The sequence below is a fragment of the Delphinapterus leucas genome, chromosome 4, assembly GCF_059928025.1.
Source record: "Delphinapterus leucas isolate spDelLeu-1000000601 "Yukka" chromosome 4, BTC_Dleu_Yukka2, whole genome shotgun sequence".
In the NCBI taxonomy this organism is placed as follows: Eukaryota; Metazoa; Chordata; class Mammalia; order Artiodactyla; family Monodontidae; genus Delphinapterus; species Delphinapterus leucas.
In genome coordinates this window covers 135,465,913-135,478,626 of record NC_143132.1, presented here as the reverse complement: position 1 = coordinate 135,478,626, position 12,714 = coordinate 135,465,913, and the positions used below count along the sequence as shown (strand labels likewise).

Below are 12,714 nucleotides of genomic sequence, written 5' to 3'. Positions count from 1 at the left end.
CAAGTATTAACAGGAACTTTTACTCACTGCCTCAATGGATTCTCTCGACAATGTCTATGTCACCCAGGAAGATGGGAGAATGCCCACTGGATCAGTCTGCAAGGGCCGCCTAACAAAGTAACATAGACTGGGTGATACTGCAAGGCTTAAACTACAGAAACTTATTTTCTCACAGTCCTGGAGGCTGGAAGTCTGAGATCAAGGTGTCTGCAGGATTGTTCCCTCTGAGGCTTCATTCCTTGCCTTATAGGTGGCCATCTTCTTCCTGTGTCTTCTTGTCGTCTTCCCTCTACACCCGTGTCCAAATTTGCTTGTCTTATAAAGACACCAGTCATATCAGGCTACGGTGACCTCATTTTAACTTACCTCTTTAAAGGCCCTCTCCCCAAATGCAGTCACATTCTGAGGTACTAGGGGTTAGGACTTCAACATGTTGATTGGGATAGGGGACACAATGTAGGCCATAACATCCATTTTATAGACAAAGAAACTGAGGCCCACAGAGATTAAGTTCCTCATTGAGTTAGTGTCCCATCCAGGACTAACTCAGTATGTTGTCTGTCCCCCAAAACTTATGAAAAGCCTCCTGTTAATCTCATTTGAAAGACCCCAGACTCTAAAGGGTAAACAGGCCAGGGATGGCTTGAGTGCCCACTGCTTGAGAAGATAGAGTCGTGGTCAGCCAGGACCGTTCTCTGAGAGGAGTTTAAACTCTGAGATGAGCCTCCTTTTTCTCCATTTCTCTGCCTCTTTCAATTTGGGAGAAACTGCCAGAAACAGTGATTGATCCTTACCCAAACTCACTCTAACTGGAACTAATGGCTCTAGCGAGGATGTGTGAGGCTGGGCGCCTTCCAGCTGTCACACCGCTCCGTACTGGGACTTGAAAGTTTAATGGTTTGGCTGTCAGGAATGGTGCAACCCCCTAGGGATTTCTGTTTTCCTTTTTCAGTGATTTTTAATTCTCAGAAAAATGTGCTGAGCAGTCGGCCCTGGAGGCGGAACCTCTCTCTCTGAGCAGAGCTGAGGAACTCCCCGTGGTGCAGCTCCGCATGGGCAGTGGGCGCCTGCGTGGGGTGGTAGGAGTGCCCCTCAGAAAACGCGCACCTACACCACAGGTTCCCACAGACGGCTGGGCTGGAGCTCCGGTCCCCTGCGGGATCGTCTCCCACCACACCTAGATCCACGAGCCCGTTGAAGAGCTGAGGGGTCTTTCTGGGAGGTGAGAGGCCACACCCAGTGGGAGGCCCCCAGTGCTGACCCCCAAGGGCCTGGATCTGGGAGTGAGGCAGGCACCTGCTACAGCCATGCAGACCACCAAGAGCACAGGGCTATGGGGACAAAGTCAGGTTTATCACTTGCTGCAGCAGGAGAGAAACTCTGGGGGAACCGGGGACATCTCAGGAAGAGGGAATGGAAGGGGCTTGTTGTGAGGTTTGGGCCTGTACTGGGTGATCTGGGGGAAGTTAAGAGTAAGGACTTGTTCTGCATTTGATGCTGTCAGGAACCGGGGGCTCTTGGACGACTGGGTAGCTTACAGTTTGTACCCAGTGGACAGGAGTGAAGCAGGCCTAGAGCCGTCGTGGGTAAACAATAGTCCCTCACGGAGCTGGCTGGAAGGCGTGCGTTGAGTCTGTGTGGCTGCAGAGCGTCCTTGCCTCTCCATTCAGATGCAGTCACGGCGTGGTCTTGTCTCTGTGCCCTCCCACCAGGATCACAGAGTACCTGTCTGCTGGTCGCTGATACTCTGTGAGCGTTCGTGTGCAGGCGACAGTGCCGTGGCCCAGCTGTTAGCCACCGCTGCCCGCTGTCAGGGCCAGGGATTTGCTTCCTCCAGCTAGACTGAGCTTCCTGAGCCCCGTCCTCAGCGGCAGGAGGGAGGGCTCGGGACAGAGCTAGTGTGTCAGGGTCTCTGCCTCACAGTGGCTATGCAGGGCTCTCCAGGCTGGGACCGAGGTGCAGTTTCTTTGGGAAGCAGGACCCACTCTGACCTCAGAAATGCTGGATCCCACACTCCTGCCTGTGTCACCTTCTCCCCTGGGAGTCAGTCGCACGCCTCTGCGGTAAATGAGAACAGAGTGACTGAGAAGGGCGGCGTGGTGCCCTCAGACAGAGCCACCAGCTTTGTCCTTCCCCCATGGGAGGCCCTTACCTCAAGTTGAGGGGGGTAATCCCTATTTCATAGAACTGCTGTGAGGATTCTGGCAGGTAATGCAGGGGAACTAGAAAGTAAGCTTCCAGAGGGCAGGAACTTGGCCTCTCTATTCCCTGATCTTTCTCTGGCGCCCGGGGCAGTGCCTGGCACATAGTAGATGCACAACAAATAGTGATTAAATCAAAAAGACGTGCCCAGAAAAGTAATTAGTTAATAAGAGGTTTTCTATTTCTATTATATTTGTTTTCTAGGGCTGCCATAACAAAGTATCACAGGGGCTTCCCTGGTGGTCCAGTGGTTAAGACTCCACACTTCCACTGCAGGGCGTGTGGGAACTAAGATCCTGGTTGGGAACTAAGATCCCACATGCCGCGTGGTGCGGCCAAAATAATAATTTTTAAACAGAAACAAAGTATCACAAACTGTGTGGCTTAAACAACAGAACTTGATTCTCTCCCAGTCCTGGAGGCTGGAAGTTGGAAGTCTAGGTGTCAGTAGGGTTGGTTCCTCCTGAGGGTTCTGAGGGAGAACCTGCTCCAGGCTTCTTTTCTACCTTCTGATGGAGGCCACATCCTTGGCATTCCTTGGCTTGTAGATGTATTAGTTCAGTCTCCACCTTCCTTCTCCCTGTGTGTCAGTGTCCAAATTTCCCTCTTATAAGGGCACCAACTCACATTGGCCTAGGGTCCACCCTAATGACCTCATCTCCACTTGATTACATCTGCAAAAATCTTATTTCCAAATCAGGTTGCATTTACAGGTATTCAGTAGGGGTTAGGACTTTAACATATCTTTTGGGTGGTACACAGTTCCACCCATAACAATAGCTATTGTTTTTATCACCTTATAGTCCTGATTTCCAACATTTTATCCTATTTCCTCAAATGCCATTCTGAAGGTTCCAGAAATGCGAATATTTCTGCACCTAATCCACCTCACCCTCACTTCCTTTTGCACTTGAAATCAGATCCCAAATCCTATGAAACCACACAGAGCTTGGGGTTCAGAAAGGAAAGCCATGGTACAGAGAGCCCGAGAGACTACTATTCATATAGTTGAAACAGTAAATGCTACTAAGTTGCTGTGTGATCTTGGACAAGTTACTCCACCTCTCTGAACCTCAGTTTCCTTAACTGTTAAATGAAGAGATTGGGTCAAACTGACATCTCCTTGCAGACACACAGGGAATAGGCCAGATTCCCTTTCATAACTCCTTCGAGCAGGTGGTCACTTTACCACACTCTCCATGGGCATGAAGATTCCAAATACAGCTGACTCCCATGTCTGTCTTCAGTTTGTGCTGCTAACTGGCTGAGTGCCCTGAGGCAAACCCCTTTCTCTCCAAGGTTCCTCACCTATAAAATGAGAGGGTGGAATTCTCTGCTCTCCCAAGCCTTGACCCTAGACCTTCCTGTCACAGTTCCTCGTTATTCCCAAGCAGTGGAGGACGTCTAAGGGAAGAAACTGCACTCCCATGAGCCCAGTTCCCTAATCTATCGTGACTCTGCTAGTTGGCCAGCTGGGATAGGAACGTTCAGTACGTGTTGGCCGCCTCCTTCATTTTCAAGGGTCAGCTGGTGGCCTGTGCCCCAGCATTAATGAAGCAGTTTTATTGAACCCCCCCCCACCCACACCTGCCAGAATATATCTCAGGCCTTGCTAACTGTCAGTGAAGGGAGACATTGTTAGTCAGAGGGTTACTGAGAGAGCCCAGAGCCCACACCTGATCTGAGATCACAAAAACCCAGATTAAATGTAACCAACAGACACCTGGAATTTCCGACTTAAACAGTGCCCAGCATCATGCCTGACCTAAAGGTGGTACCAGATACAAGTGAACCTTCTTTCCTGTTCTCCAACATGCTCCCATGGCCCACTGCTGTCATTCATCACCAAGAGCAGAGGTATAGTCCGACGGGTCCTGAATCTAACCCCCGGCACAATGCCAGGTGCACGGAAAGCATGGGAGGGAGGGAGGGAGGAAGACAGACAGAGACAGTGCATCACAGTGATTCCTGACACAAGCTACAGAGTCCAAAAGAACTGCATTCAAATTCTGACTTTGCCACTGACTGGATTTGTGACCTAAGACAAATTTCTTAGCCTCTATGAATTTCAACGTTCTCATCTGTAAAATATGAATAATAATATTTACTCTACAGGATTGTCATGGGAATTAAATAATTCACTTAGAGCACTTGGCTTAGCGTCCGGCCGGGCAAGCACTCGATAAACTGTGGTAGTAACTGACGTCACTGTTTGCAGTGGTTAAAATGATAATAACTGCTTGGATTGCAAGGCCCTCCTATTATTACCATCTGCTCAGCCAACTCCGCAGTACCCCAGGGAGAAGGAATTAGCAGTTGCACAGGGGCAATCAGAGATGAACCCTTGGTGTTTGGGACGCATCTTACCTTGTGGCAGAAATCCAAGAGTGGCCTCCAGGCCAAATCAGAGTGGTGGAGGAGCCCCAGGCGGCTGCCTCTGACTGGGTTCCCTTGGCAAGTGGCGCCACCTTCTGGCTGCTCCGGGAACTGTCTTGCACCCCTAGTCACCCAGCAGCAAAATGTGGTTTGTGCCAAGTTCTGGATGCGTAGAATCATCCCTTCCCTGCCGGAGCCACCCTGATCCGGTGAGGCCAGCCACGCACTTCATGCCGCCCCGCATTCATTTCAGAATTTCCACGACAGCTCCCAATTTCCTGAGGATTCTACATCAACCATAAAATTGCACTTTACCCTGAGACTCTGCATACATTATCCAGCAAGTCTTAATTCTCTCCTGCTGCCATTTGTGGTGGGAGAAACCACCCCCTCCTTTTCTCTTTCAGTTGCATTTTCTGTGGCTTTGGGTTTTAGGTGAGAGCTTGAGTTTGGAGTAGGGGTCCTGAGTCTCACCTAGTCTCAGCTCACCAAAGGCTTTGCCTGGGTCCCTAATCTCTCCACCTTCAGCTTCTGCATCTACAAAAGGACAGAGATAATTACACCTGCCATCATGGCCCCCACTCTTTTGAAATTTAAGGAGAATAACACGAGTGGGAAAAGCCTCTGTCAGTGTCAGAGATTAGGCTGCAGCTCCTCAGCCTGTGGGTGTAATTAGTGTCACATGTAACTACAGGATCTTAGTGATGTTGGTGCGAGCTGGCCCCGCCTCCTTCCTCACCAGCAGGCTCGACAGTGTAACCTTTGTCATGGTGGCTGCTGTGGAGCTGGCACAGAATTCCTTTTTATTCTGTTCATTCCTCAGGCATTGGTGGGTTGACTCTGCACCAGGCACTATGGAATTCAGATATTAAAGAGTCAAAATTCTTGGCCTCCAGGACCTGGAGATCAAGAGGGACGAGGAGTAAATAAATGAATCCACACATTGTTGAGAGCCTGCCGTATGCCAAGCACAGCGTTGGGTGTGCGATGGATGTCAACCGTGTGTTGAACAGGAGGGACTCACGAGGTCCACTTACAAAATCAGCTTTGGTTTGAAAGGAATTTCTTCCAAGGTCCCTTTCAACGTGTTCAGTGTGAGATAAATACTGTTTCCTGCCCGTGGTTGAGAACATGGATGGTCTCAGGATTTTTCTGATCACTTATAAGTAATTAAAAATTCTGTGCTCGTTCTAAGTCACAAAACACTGTCTCAATCCAGTGAACAGCACAGCTAGTCAACTATTATTCAACCTGTGGACCCTCGTTCTCCCCTCCAAGGTGGGGACCAGCGTCCTCCCACCCCCACTCCCCCTGCTGTTTCTAACGCAGCCAGAGTGTAAGCAGGAAGGCGTGGAAAGGAGGGCAGCAAAGTCCTTTCCAGACACGCTGCTGTAAGGTGGCTTCCCACCGTCTGGGTCTGGCTGTAGTTCAAACCAGATTCCTTCTCCTGGGAACACTTTCATGAGCTCTGCTGAGACTCCCGCTCCCCCGCCGGACCAGCCACTCCTCGGCTGGGGCCCCACGGCCTCCCCCACCCTACAGGTGCCCTCTCGCCAGGACCCCGCTCTGCGGATCCGAGGCCGCCATGCCTGTCGCGGGTTACGCCTTTGCTACCGGGGCGGGTGCACCCCTGGGCACTGAAAGAGGGGTGAGTGGCTTCCCCGTCTGGGCTCAAGCAATTTAACATTCTGCTACACATGCACATCTTTTAATCGTCTTGCTACTCTGAGAAGACAGTTTCCTCATCCCCGTTCTACAAACAGGGACTTCTTTTAGAGCACACACATTCCCAACTAACCAAGACAGGGTTTGAAGCCCTGCATCTCTGGTCAAGGCCCACTATTCTCCCATGAGTCCTCGCTGCGGTCGCTAAAGAGAGAAGGGCCTGGGCTTCCCTGGTGGCGCAGTGGTTGAGAGTCCGCCTGCCGATGCAGGGGACGCGGGTTCCTGCCCCGGTCCGGGAAGATCCCACATGCCGCGGAGCGGCTGGGCCCGTGAGCCACGGCCGCTGAGCCTGCGCGTCCGGAGCCTGTGCTCCTCAACGGGAGAGGCCACAACAGTGAGAGGCCCGCATACCGCAAAAAAAAAAAAAAAAAAGAGAGAGAGAAGGGCCTGCTGTGAGGCCTGGGGTCGGCCATCACGCCTCCCTGTGCCTTGGTTCTTCACTTTGCATGATCTCCGAAAGCCCTTTGCAATTCTAAAACTGCGTCATGGTATTTCTGAGTTGAGGCTTCCTGAAAGCTGACGGCAGAGAAGTCTACAGGGCCTCACCCTCAGCGTGGAAGGCAGCCCGGCAACTCAGCGCTCTACTTCCTGCTCTAATGCCCTGCGTCTCCTACAGGCCTATACCTTAAGCAAGCGTAGGGGAGAGAGACACCATTTAACTGGTGCTGGCGTTCTGCTCCCTCAGTGAGGATGTGCCCTGTGCCCAAGAGGTGGAAGGCGTGAATTTGCTTCCTCTTCAGACAGGCTCATTTCCCACGGGTCCCTCCTGGTGTGAGGGCTATGCCTTGCTGAGTATGATAGGTGTTTCAAGAGAGGAGCTTTCCAGATAGCATGACTCCTCTTTTAAGTCAGCTGTTTCATATGAAGAAAAACCCCATCTGTGCTGGATGTATTGACTGTGGGTCCCCCAGATGGCACCCTCCTAAGGGATTTCCAAGGATAATTTCCAAGAACATGCACTGGCCTTGTTCTCCTAACACCTTGCTTTGGCGCCGTCTGTAGGACTGCAGAGCACAGCCGCGCAGAGTACCCTGCATGTTCTCTGCTGTGTCCCCCTAGATCCTCACAGCCTCTCTGTGGAGTAGCAGAACTGGTGTTATTACCCCCTTTTACAGAGACGGAAACTGAGGCTCAGAGATGAGAAATCCGTGTCTAGTGATAACCAGAGCCAGGACTGGAACTCGGTTTCCTGTTCCAAGTCTAATACTTTGAGTTCTGTCCCCTCTTTCTTGCTGATGCTCATGCAAGAATGAGTGAGCATTTCTCTCCCTTCCCTAATTGTCTCCCTATCCAATCCCATTCCTGGACACGGCGTCCAAACCCACCTTCCTGTACTTCAACCAGCCTCGGGTGTGGGAAGTGGGGTGGAGTCTCAGGCAAAGGAAAAGTGAGGATTCTTCTAGAGTTCCTTCAGTAGACTGTTAGCCCCACACCCACCCTGCCAATCTACTGACCGGTCCATTCTACACCGTCGTAATAAGTTGAGGTTATGTGTCCACATAACAAATAAATTGAGGTTATTTGTCCCCTTCATTAAATTAGCCTGGGTTAATTAAATTAAATTAGCAGACACAGGCTCAGGGGTAAAGCATATTAATTCCTGATTGCCCTTAAGTGTCCCTTAAGTTCCAGTGAAGGGTAACAAAGGTAACGTTTATTGAGCACTTACTATATGCCAGGATTTGTTCTGAGGTTCTTGCATATCCTAACTCATTTGACCTCACATCAGCTTTATGAGGCCCATACTTTTATGACCCCCTTTTTAAAGAAGAGAAAACTCACAGACATAGAAAACAAATTTATGATTACCAAAAGGGAAGGGGAGAGGGAGGGATAAATTAAGAGTTTGGGATTAACATATACACACTAATATATGTAAAATAGATAACCAACAAGGACCTACTGTATAGCACAGGGAACTCTACTCAATATTTTGTAATAACCTATAAGGGAAAAAAATCTGAAAAAGAATATATATATATATACACACATAACTGAACAACTGTGCTATATACCTGAAACTAACACATTGTAAATCAACTATACTTCGATAAAAAAATAAAATTAAAAAAAAAAATAAAGATGAGGAAACTGAGGCACAGAACAGTTAAATAACTTTTGCAAAAAGTCCCACAGCTAGGAGGTGACAGAGACAAGACTTTCAGCTTGGGTAGTTTGATTCCAGAGCCTGTGTGCCCAGCAACCCTCTAGATGGACGACAGCTCGCAGCATCCTGACCCTGGAGAGTTTCTGGGATGAGAAGTACGCTTGTCTTAGATGGATTCCCAAGAGGCAGACCCCAAGTCTAGGACTCTACCAGGTGGCATATTATGGAGGTGTCCCCGGGAAGCCTGTGAGGGAGGAGGGAGCAAGCAAACCATCTCAGGCCAAGGGCCAGCTTCAGGGCAACTCAGGAGGGGAAGTTCCACCTCAGAGTTGTCCCAACCCCAAGCAAGGGGCTTTCACACCCCCATGCCTGTCAGTCATTCCCAGAGGACTCGCCCAGGGAACTGAAAAGTGGGCTCTGCTGGCCGGAGGGCACTGCTCCAAAAAAAGCCCCGACTGCGGGCCCCGGGAAGTGAAAGCACAGGGAACCCACAGGCGCAAAATGGGTGGAAAAAACAATCCGAGGGGATGTGGCCGAGCGCTGACAGTGTCTGCTCTAGCAGCCGCACCTGAAATAGGGAAGAGGAGTTCGCAATCCTTTTTAAGCCTCAACAAGTACCCCACATATTTCTGAGCAACACAAATTCCTCCGATGTTGGCAAGCGCCCAGGAAACAAATCTTGTCAGAGGGTAGTCGAGGATAACTATTTCTGCAGGGCCTCCTCCCAGTAAACACAAAGTGCCTCTCTGAGCCCACGTGACCGTGGCCATGTCCACGGGTCCGGCGCACACCTCTGCAGCCACCTCCCAGCCCCAGCACACGCCGCGCTGCTCCGCCCTTCTCCCACGCCGGGAGAAACCCGCTCCATCTTCATGCGCGCTGCCCAGAAGCCTCTTCTGGAGCTCTAGAGGCCCCCCTTTGCTCCACCTAGTGGTCTCCCACCACCACTGACCTGCCTTCTCCATCCAACTGTTCCAGCCACTCTTGCTCTACATGATAGGGGCCTAGGGCATGCCAGTCACTGCACTGATTTTCGTTCCCTCGTTGTTTTGTGACGTTGTCTCATTCTTCTTAATCATGAAATATGTCAAACACATATAAAGGGGTGCCCAACATCCTAAAGTGTCCACCTTAATGTTATTTGCTACAGACCTCTTTTAAAAACACAAAATCAAAGATTCCAGATACAACTGAAACACCCTTTGTGCTGCTCCGTCCTGATTCCATTCCCCTCCGCAGAGGCCACCACTGCTTTACATTTGGCACTTATCATTCCCAAAAGTGTTGTTTCAATTTTACTATATATGTATATAAATCCTTTATTGGATTGTTTTGCATGATTTTAAACTTTATATTCAATTGCATTACACTGTGTATTAGTCAGGGTTCTCCAGAAAAACAGAACCAATAGGATGTTTCTAGAGAGAGAGAGATTTATTTTAAGGAATTGGCTCACACTATAATGAGGCTAGAAGTCCAAAATCAAGGTGCCCGCAGGTTGGAGATCCAGGGAAGAGCTGTTGTTCCAGGTCAAGTCCAAAGGCCATCTGCCGGCTCTGGGGACCTCAGTTCAGAATAGTTTAGAATAGTTTGTTCTATTCAGGCCTTCAGTTGACTGGATGAGTCCCCGCCAACGTTGTGGAAGACAAGCCACTTTACTCAGAGCCACCAATTCAAATGTTAATCTCATCCAGAGTAATGTTTGACCAAATCTCTGGGCACCATGGCCCAGCCAAATTGACACATAAAATTAACCATCACACACTACTTCCTTCAGCAACTTGCTTTCTTCACTCCTCATTTTGATTTTGAGATTTATCCATGTTTATACATAGAGCATTTCATTGTATTTATACCATAGGTTATGAATTTTTCTGCTGATGGATAGAGGTTGCTTTCGGTTTCACTATCACAAACAGGAGGGGCATGAACCTTCTCGTGCACACATGGGAGAGTCCCCCTAGGTCCGAGGTGGGCAAACTATAGGCAGAAATCTAACCAGGAGCCTGCTTTTGTAAATAAAGTTTGACTGGAACACAGTCACACCCGTTCATGTACTAATTGTCTAAGGCTGCTTTCATACTCCCAAGCAGAGATGTGTAGTTGCAACAAAGACCACAAAAGATAAAGTATTTCCTCCCTGGCCCACTATAGAAAGAGTTTCTGGGAATTCCTTGGTGGTCCAGTGGTTAGGACTCTGCACTCTCACTGCGGAGGGCCCGGGTTCAATCCCTGGTTGGGGAACTAAGATCTCACAAGCTTCATGACGTGACCAAAATAAAAAAAAAAAAAAAAGAAAGAGTTTCTTCCCCGGCTCCAGGTCAGTACCTAGGAGCAGAATGGGCTGTGCCCATCATCAGCTTTTACACGGCATTGTCAAATGGCTCTCCAAAGTGGCTGCACCAATTTACGCTCCTGGAAACAGTGTGTGAGATCCCCACTTTCTTCACATCCTCACCTCCCAAAGGTTTGCCAGTCTGATACTTGTGAACTGGTTTCTCATCCTTATTTCACGTTTGGCTCTTTAAACACATATCACTTATTCATTCAACAAACGTCTATTAAGGGATCATTGTGTGCCTGGTACTATCAAGATAAAGCTGCCTCTTTTACAAGAGAAAACACTGAGCTACTTAGTATGAGAATCACAGCTCAAACATGGTGGTAAGGCAAGATGGTTGCATGTGGGTATTGCAGGCATGCCCTGGAGAGGGTAGCACCATGAACATAAAATCAAACAGCGGACATTGTTCTGCAGGCCTGAGGATGCTCAGTTGGAAAATAAAACAACAATTTGGCTCTCTGCCCACAGCTTCTGACAGGGGCACCTCCATCGCAATTCTTAGCAGAAAGGACCTATATTTCACACTGGCATCAGTAGAGTTGCTGAGTAATTAAACTGGTTTTCAGTCTTCTCTTTTGACCTTAGAAAATAAAACATCTGCAATTATAAGAGAAAGACTAAGTGTGAGAAGAAACTCTCCATAATTTATACAGCAAGACATACAGCTTTATTGTTTAAAGTTACCAAGATAGCCAATAAATAAAGGAAAAGGGAGGTGGAGTGTGAGTGAGCGAAATCTTCATTTGTCCGCCAGGAAGTCAATAAATAATGCCTGTGGCTGACAACTCAAACAATCAAGAAGTTTGTAGAAATATGGGGCAAGCTCTGGACAAGTGAACAGCTGGGGACTAGGACATGGGGAGAGGAAAATGTGGGAAAGGGAACGCTTTTCTTTACAAGCCTTTATAAGCATCTCTTTTTAGTATTGTTTAATTTTTTAAACCAATGTATGTATTGCTTTGATAATTTTTAAATTGAAATACAAGAAGTACAAAAGAGAGCATCTGAAATAATTATAGATGAAGTGATATGTATGTAATAACCTCAGAGATAGGAGTAGAGGTCAGTGGGAATAGAGATTTTTTTTTTTAATTAGCCGTGAGATTGTCATTGTTGAAGTAAGGAGGTGAGTCTCTCTCTACCTTTATATGTAGTTTGATGGAGTTGAAATTTCCCACAATAAAAAGTTTTTTTGAAAAAAGAAAAAAGAGCAATGAGCTGTGTCAGACTGATACAGATTAAAATCAGCTGGGCCACTTAGTTCTGGGGGCAAGTTCCTGAACTCTCTGGGCCTCAGTTTCCCCATCTGTATAATGGAAATTATACAGATGCACCCATTCTGAGGGCAGAGGTGAGAGACTGTACCTGTCTCAGGGACACATATTAGTGGTGGGGAAAGACAGAAAAATATCAGAATAAAGTCTAACATGGCAACTACAGTGATCGAGGTATACCCACACAGAATATGGGAAGTACAGAGGATGACCAGGGCAGCCTGAGTTGGTTTTTTTTAATTTATTTTATGGAAGTATAGTTGATTTACAATGTTGTATTAATTCCTGAGCTGGGTTTTGAAGGATGGGTAGGAGTTCACCTGGCAGATAAGGAAAGCATAGAGGCTGGATGGCCTAGTTAGGTCATGACACACAGAGGTAGCAACATGAGTCAAGGTCTGGAAGCTGGAGAGGCCCATGTCTGTTCAGAAAAACAGTTCAGCCTATAGCAGGGGAGAGAAAAAGAGATAAAGCCAGTGAAGAGCAGGGCCAAGTTGTGAGGGTTTATTCAAGAGCACACCCCTGAATAAATTCAAATTGCATCTTAGTAAGTTCATTCCAGTAGAAAGGGGAATGAGAAGTTGGAAAGCAGTTGCTCCAAATCTAGGAAGCAAAGAGAGACAGAGAGACAGAGATATCACAGAGGGAGACCAGCTGGCTGCCCAAACAGAGCCTCCCAGGGTCAC

The 12,714-nt window shown here is 48.2% G+C and overlaps 1 protein-coding gene and 1 non-coding gene across 2 annotated transcripts in view; both read left to right on the top strand.

The window, feature by feature from the left end:
- BFSP2 (beaded filament structural protein 2) overlaps positions 1–12,714 on the top strand; it is a 73,539-nt gene that overhangs the window by 16,982 nt on the left and 43,843 nt on the right. The window lies entirely within an intron of this gene.
- Positions 10,582–10,654, top strand: TRNAE-CUC (transfer RNA glutamic acid (anticodon CUC)). The gene has a single exon. It is a non-coding gene; the product is annotated as a tRNA-Glu (tRNA).